Here is a 7,731-nt window from a genome sequence, read left to right as displayed (position 1 = left end):
CACCACAGACCGAGGGACAAGTCTGCAGTCCACAGCAGCTCCTTTCTGCAATCCCCACTCATCCTGATGAAACACTGGAAGGCTGAACAAAGCAGGGAGCAGGCAGGCAATGGGCCTCGCATCGCACAGATGAAGTTTGCCACAGGGATGAAGGTAGGAGCCACACCAAACCCTCCCGTAAGATCCAGGTATGCATTCAGGTCAGAAGTGAGAGGAGGGAGGAAAAGCTTTATGTTTCTCTATCAGAGCTGGAAGACTGTTAGGCCAACACTTTGCTTCTTCAGGCCACCCCCTGGCTGGCTTGCTGCTAAAACAGCTCCATCAGCACAAAGCCATCCTCTGTCTTTCAGGGAAGCTCTGACTTCAAGTTTTCACCACTTCACCTTTAACAGGAAAAATCTCAAAGGAAACATTATTTCCTGCATGTTCTGCTGCAGCTCCCTAACAACCCTGCTGCATGAGCCACAGAGCCACCAAACAATGAGCCTTCAACATGACTCACATAAAGAAAGCACCAACTGCACTACCTTAAGATCCACTGCAGAAGTTCAAGAGCTCCGCTGGGTATCTGTTACAAAGCAAGTGCTATCAGAAGCCAATTATTTTGATACAGCTAGTGAGGAAAAAAGTTAATTCTTTAGGATATATCAAATGGTAAAATACAGTGCAATGGTCAATTGAAGCATCCACCAGCAGCTCTCAAAATTCAGCCCGAAGAGGATTAGCAATTAAACAGGACATCTTACAGACTAATTGGGAGGTATGGGAAAGAAAGCAGAGAGCTGGAAAATGCTGTTTGCAGAGGGAAATGTGCACAAGTGATGGGAAAACAAGCACACCTCAGCCCTAGGAATATGCTGCATTCCCAGTCTGTGCTATCTTCAAGAGATAACACCCGACAGACTCCACAACAGCTCGCCTCTGAAAGCAGGAGCTCCCACCACCAGTATGAGATAGTCAACGTGTACAAAAATACTGCTATCAACAGGAGGAAGAGCAGGAGGGAAACTGCATTAAAACAACGTGAGCAGGCACACAGATGCGCACAGAAATCAAAGGACAGGGAATGGAAACAGCAGTAAAAACAACCCATCCTCAACAGCCTCATCTCAAAGGGGTTCAGCTCTTGTACCTACAGAGAGAAGGCAGGATTTGCTGCTGATTACCTGTACAGGCATTTGCCAGGACTTGCTTCATCTTACAACTGCCTGCACAGAATACTGTTTGCAGGCAGTGACTGCAAGCTGTCACCAACCCCACAGAGCTCCTCCAGTAACTGCTGCCTGCTCCCTCTGCTGGGTGCTGCCTGCTGCACAGCACAGCCCATCGCTTACACTCATCATGGGCAAAACCCTTTTTTGTTTCGTTTGTGCACTCCGTAAGCCAAGACACCTGCATCACCTTATGGAATAGAAGAATTAACGCAGTTAATGACTGCATAGTGCACGCAGCTTTGCTTCAGTCAGGCATGGGAAGAGTTCATCAGCCTTTTTGGAGGCAGAGGCAGCCCCAGCACAGTGGAGATCAACCTTGTTTTCAGAAAAAGCCTCTGGAACCCCAAATACTACATTATGTAGCACGTAATTTAAAGCTAAACTATTATGCTAACAACGTGCTTATTAAAAACAGGGTTTTGCTCATCTTTAGTGTTCGATTACTGAGCACACAGAGCCTGGTGCTGCTTGCTACACTGCACTTGACAGGCTGACATCTCCAGGTGAGCTCCTCTCCCTGTTGCAGCAGTGCTAAGGGCAGCCTCAGAACCCGACTGAGAATAACTTCTCTTCATGCAATGAATTTCATCACAAAGAAAGACCCCAAAGCCTTTGGTCATGGGGTTACCGTAATGCAACGCTGCATCTGAGGAGCTCTTCATTGCATTTCACTCACCTATGAGATCTGTTAGGACATATGAGAACTTACAAAGAGTTAAAAGACTTGTTTCTTAAAGGCAGTGCGGACCTTGGTTTGACATCAGAGCTAACAGCCCTCCTGCATGGAAGGAAATAATCTGTTCTAACCCAGCACTGATGCAGGAAGCATTCGTTCAAATCCTTCTGGATATTTCCGGGGGGGGGGGGGGGGAGAAACAACCACCAAATGATTCTAAAATCACATTTCTGCATCCCAAAGCTGTTCACTAAGCTCTTTTGTTCTTGTTCAAAGGTGGGGACTTGGGTGGGAATGGACAGCAGCACGTGTCAGGGAAGGAACAGCAATCTAAGTACTTTTATTCAGGTGTTTTTATGAGCATATCCTTCAGCAAGAAACCCTCACCCCCTCTGTGAAGGAAGAATACTCTCCCCTTCCTCAGTAAGGTGCAAGCTCTTTGCAGAACGTTTGTTCCTCATTACATGTATTCCATGAACAGTGCTAACAGCGTCCTCACACCTAAAGCCTGCAGTTACTGCAGCAATGCAAAGTGCAAATACCAACCTCCACTATAGGACATTTTTGAGAATAATTATCCCTTGTATGCAAGATTTCACACCATAAACATGCAAAAATAATTCTGCATGCCAACGCAGTTTTCCCAAGTTATTTTAGCTGGAGTGTTTCACACTATTTTTGGTGAATTCCCTTCCATTCTCACAATGAGATGGCTGTTGTTATGAAAAGCTCAGCTGCAGCTCTGCACATTTACTTTCAGTTCTTCCAGTACCTTCCACAGAAGTAACTGCTAACTTGCTGGTGAAAGCATTCTGGCTATTAAGACAAATACACGAGCACAGAGGACCCTGTTTTTTTTTTCAAGCAAAGATTGTGCATTAAAATCGTTGTAAGCAATCATTTGACTTTATTGTCTAAAAGGGAATTGAGATTGGGACAGTTAAATGCTGTGCTTAGTAAATGCTACGATCTTGTGCTAGAAGAAAGGCCAGACAAGCACAGCAAAGCCTTCACATTCACATTCACACCCACAGCACCGGGATGTGAGGAAATAAACAGGAGAATCATTCAACTCCCTTTTCAAACAGACTTGTGAAAAAGCAGAGCCTTTTTAGTTAACACTGAAATGAAACCAAGATTAAGTTAACCTTTCATAAACCATCACAACACAGGCTTTCAAATAGCTATCTTTATTTCACCTTTGTAACTGAGTCAAGATCAATACGAGGTACACTCGAAGAGAGACAGGAGTTTGATGCACAGCTGCCAAGCACTACAGGGCCAGTGGAGATGTACAGAGCTGACGAAGGACACGAGGGCTCAGCTACATGATTAAGTTACCATGCAACAACTTTGCTCCTGTAACTTAATCAACGGCGTGCTTTTAGTCTGCAGAGATAAAGAGCAGGGAAACTGGTGGACAGCAATGGAGCACAGTGAAGCTAAAATTGCATTGTACCACGTTTCCCACAGGCCAAAAGCACACAGACTGTTTGTTTTCATGGATGAGCTAACATGCAGCACCCAAACATGTTAGTCTTTCACCAGATAAACAAACCAGCTCATGCAACACCAATTTAACCTGCATATGCTACGCAGCAGTGTGGCTGTCAAGGACTAGCTCCAGTAGTTTCAAGTCCAATATTCTCCCCTTTTTGCTCTAGATCAATTTAGCCATGTGTTAACTAGTCCAATTTAAAGCCCAGACACCAGAATAGAAGGAGCTTCTTGTCTATGTGGAAGCAAACATATCTCTGAGGCATCTTCCTTACCTACAAATATAGTTTGGTACCCAAACAGGATTTTTTTTTTTTCCCACTGGAAACTATCTGAAGTCGACAGGGGTACTCCAGAAACATCTCAGCTCGAGTGCCCTGGTTTGGAAGAAGCACACTTCCAGGAGCAGCAGCAGCTTTTAGACTTGGAGAGGAGGCAGTCAGTGAGAAGGCTCTCCGGACAGAGGGAGGTTTGGTTTCCTCTAGGTATATAAAACTGCCATTTAGCACAGATCAGAGTTCAGCCGCACACAGAATGATGACGGGGAGCATAAATACAGATGGGGAAATAAGGTGGCACTCTGAACTCCAAATATGCTTGTATTACATCACCTTTTGAGAACAGCATGAGCAATGAACAGAACAGATTAGCATCAGACAACTTGTAGAATGCAACAGCAGTGACAGTGCAACTTGTTTTGTATGGGTGAATCTTTGCAGGTCTGAACTTCTACGTGCAGTTATCTGCATTACAAAGAAGGAAGCAATACCTCAATTCATATGGGCAGGCCACTAAACTCAGCAACAGATGTATATATTGTTTTCATATAAGTGACAAATACAATATGAATGTCAGTATATGGCTATCCACTTCAGATCTTCGTTTAGACATTTAATATGTACATTTCTTTTCTTCGTTAAGGAATTTAACTCTCATTCCCCAGGCTCTAGAAGACTGCATCTTGTGCTTTTAATGTAAAAGACTGTCACAAGAGAGCAGCAGTGACCTCGACAGTGTTGCTATGAGACAGGAGCGAGTAAATAGAAGGAAACTATATTAGCCTCATCTCTCTTGAGAATACAGAGAGAAGCAATGCCAAAGAGGAGAATAAAATACCCATGCATGGGTATATCTGGATTCTAATACGGCTCATCCCTATCTGGAGATAAGCATCCTATTCTGCACTTAAAGCACGTTTGATTCTAAGAACATGCAAAAACTCCACTGGGAATAGATATAACAACATGCTTCAAGCAATGCCCTGAACACAGACCCCCATCTACCACCTTCCAGCAGTTTACTTCAGAAGGTGAGCAAGATGGACCCAACGAAGGCATATAGTACAGCAGGAATAAAGTCTACACTTAGTTTCTTTCAACTGTGTCACAGGTTTCATCCTATCTGCTTGCAGAACAGTCTTTTTTTTCCCCCTAGGAAAGTTTGTTTCACTGAGCACAGCATCCATACTGTGTGCTCTGTGCTGCTGGAGAAAAGCTGAGTGCTTCCATGTGTGGAACGTTGATATACCAGTCTCATTCAGCAGCAGATGGCACATCAGCATCACAGAGATCCTGGCTCCACTGGGGAATTTTAGAGGACAAGTCACACCTGCTCAGCTGCACCAGAGCGAGAACTAATACAGACAAGGTCTGGCAACTTCTAGCATGTTTTACAACTGCAGCCACCAGAAACAGCTCATTTCATCCCTAGGATTTCATGGTCTCGAGCAGCTGTGTGGCTGGGGGTCCTTCACAATCTCTCTGCAGATGGGAAGCCTGCACACCAATCTGAGAAATATTAAGGGCTTACATCCCTTTTAAATGAGACACTAGGCCTTAACTGAACCTTAACCTCCCCCTTTACTATATCTCACCAGATGGTGTGCTAAACATGCTAGGAATTCAATCCACTATCTGGGGGCATGAAAGCAAATAAAAATTAGAGGTTCTACCCAAGTTAAGTAAGATTCAGGTATCCTATATCCAAGTATCTTAACAGCCAACTCACAGTAATCTTTGTTCCCAGATCTTGAAATCAAGCCTCTCACATCATTATTCTGTCACAAGACAATGGCTCCAAATGTCATGGTTCTCTTTCTGCCATTCAATCAGCAGTCTAGGTCCAGGCTCCAGGGAGGAGGGGGAAGCGGGCCAGCTGAAGCAGGCTGTGAGACAGAGCTTTTACACAGAGATACCTGCACACCACCTGCTGATCAGTTGGTTTAATACTTCTAACATCACCCCAACAAGCCCTCATCCACTTCATGTGAGCCTCAGCTGCTTACACATTACTCCTTCTTAGGAAAAATAAATCTTCCTGAAAACTTTGAATCTTTCTGGGAAAGAAGGAGGCACACAACAGTGCAAGACCTAAACCTAAAGGGAAGGCAAGTGTGTTCACCTGACAATTTAAGATGAGACCAAGTACTTAGGATGTCAAAGCTACAGAGATCTGTTCACTACAGAGACAGTGTTGTACCACAGGTACTGTACCAAGGTGACTATGAAATCTGTGGCATAATGCTTCTTGCCTTGGACAGAAAGGGCATGTCTGGAACAGGACTCTGATCTTCACACCTACCTTTAATAATTGCTTCCAAAACAAAAGCTAACTTGTATTACGTCACAAACAGAAAGCACTGTGAGAGACAGACCTCAATAAAAAAAAATAGATCAATGAACCTTTTACACAGCCCATCCTCTTTCCAGAAGTCATCCCTTCTGAAAGAAAATAAGATTTATCTCAAATCTACCCCAAAACCACCCACATGTTTTGAATGTAAGGAGGAACAAGAAGAGAAAGAAGGCCACTTACCCTATGTCTGGGGTTAGGTTATAATGACTCATCCCTTAAGAGTAATGTTCATGAACTTTGGGTTACTAGCTAGACCAGTTCTTAAATTTAGCGAGAGCATCACTGCAGAGCCTCAGTCTCTCCCCTGGCTTTTCTTCTCTGCAATATAACTGGTATATGCTACGTCCTCTGCATCTCAAATAGGCACATGTTTCTGACTCCTATATTCTTCCCTAGAAAAGCCAAAATATTCTACTCCTCACCCAAGAGAGCCTGTTGATACACCCAACCTCCTGGCACTCACGTCACCCTAATTTCAGTAGGAAGGGCAAAGAATTTTCCATAGAGAGAGACCTGGTGAAAAAAATCAAAGGCCACAATACTGCCAAAACCCCATTTCCAGGATTTCTGTGCAGGAGCTTTCTCTGAAGTGCATCTCTTAGCAGTTCCACATCTATCCACCTGCAAGTGCAAATCAACTACAGAGCAATTGCCAAGTCCTGCACTCAGAATACAGGCAAGGGGGAAAAAGATTAAAAAAAAAATTACTTCCAGTCTAAAGCTGACCACCAAAACAGAAGAGAGTTCACCATCTAAATCAAACTCAGTATTTAAGTTGTGAAAAGCTTAGGCAATTCCAGCATCTCACAACTGTAACTTAGCAAGTTTATTTCCATCCCCCTCCCCACCAAACTTTGCTGGGATACGTACAACAGATAACAGCAGGGCAGCACTCTCCACCCAAAGCTCCTGAGGTGAAGTTTATGCAAAGAAAGTTATGGATGCCTCTGCTACGACAGACAACAGTCCATCTGTCCAGAGAACAACGCTATGGAAGTGTGCACTGACATCCAGCAAGCAACTCTTGAACAGCAGTGACTTTCAGTCACCGTTAATCCAAGTTGTATTTGAGTTGATAGGTGAAAGGCTTTATTTTTACTTATTTCCAAAGCCATCCATTTCAGCTCTAGTGAGTGAAAATCCCAAAGCAGAAGCAGAGCTTATTAAAAATTGATCTTTGGGGTGCAAAACACAAAAAGGATGATTGGTAGCCTGTCAAATAGTTATTCTCATGCATGCCATCAGTTAAAAAAATGCATAGCCCTGGTGCAAAGTAGGACACTAAAATATGATCCACTGGTAGAGGACAGGGAGTTCATCCAGTTAGGAACTAAAGTGCTGTAGGTGAACTAACATTAGGGCTTTATTAAGTCATTCAGCAACCAAGTGTTATTGTCCTACACAGCCTGCTTAAAGTACAGTAAAGCATTTTTGAAGGATTTTAAAAATCAAACTAGTTTGACATACGACAGTACACACCTACACATACTGGCTGCATTAACAGGTGGATTCTGAATTGTAAATAATCCTGCAATTCATTTTTCACACACAAGCAAATAAAAAGTCAAAATATCACTCAGACTCTTATAGCATCCACCAAGCAAGCTTTTGAGAGAGGTTTAAAGTAAAGATAATTTAAAAGTCACCTACAATTATAAACAAGACAAGGACACAACAATAGTCCTCTGACTGTTCCTGACAGATAGCTTC

At 43.4% G+C, this 7,731-nt stretch overlaps 1 protein-coding gene across 2 annotated transcripts in view; it reads right to left on the bottom strand.

Annotated features, from left to right (window-relative positions):
• Positions 1-7,731, bottom strand: part of C6orf106 (C6orf106 homolog) — a 31,865-nt gene that overhangs the window by 4,254 nt on the left and 19,880 nt on the right. The gene's annotated exons all lie outside the window — the stretch shown is intronic.

The sequence above is a fragment of the Gallus gallus genome, chromosome 26, assembly GCF_016699485.2.
Source record: "Gallus gallus isolate bGalGal1 chromosome 26, bGalGal1.mat.broiler.GRCg7b, whole genome shotgun sequence".
In the NCBI taxonomy this organism is placed as follows: domain Eukaryota; kingdom Metazoa; phylum Chordata; class Aves; order Galliformes; family Phasianidae; genus Gallus; species Gallus gallus.
The sequence above is the reverse complement of the archived record's forward strand: the minus strand, read 5'-3'. Positions and strand labels throughout refer to the sequence as shown.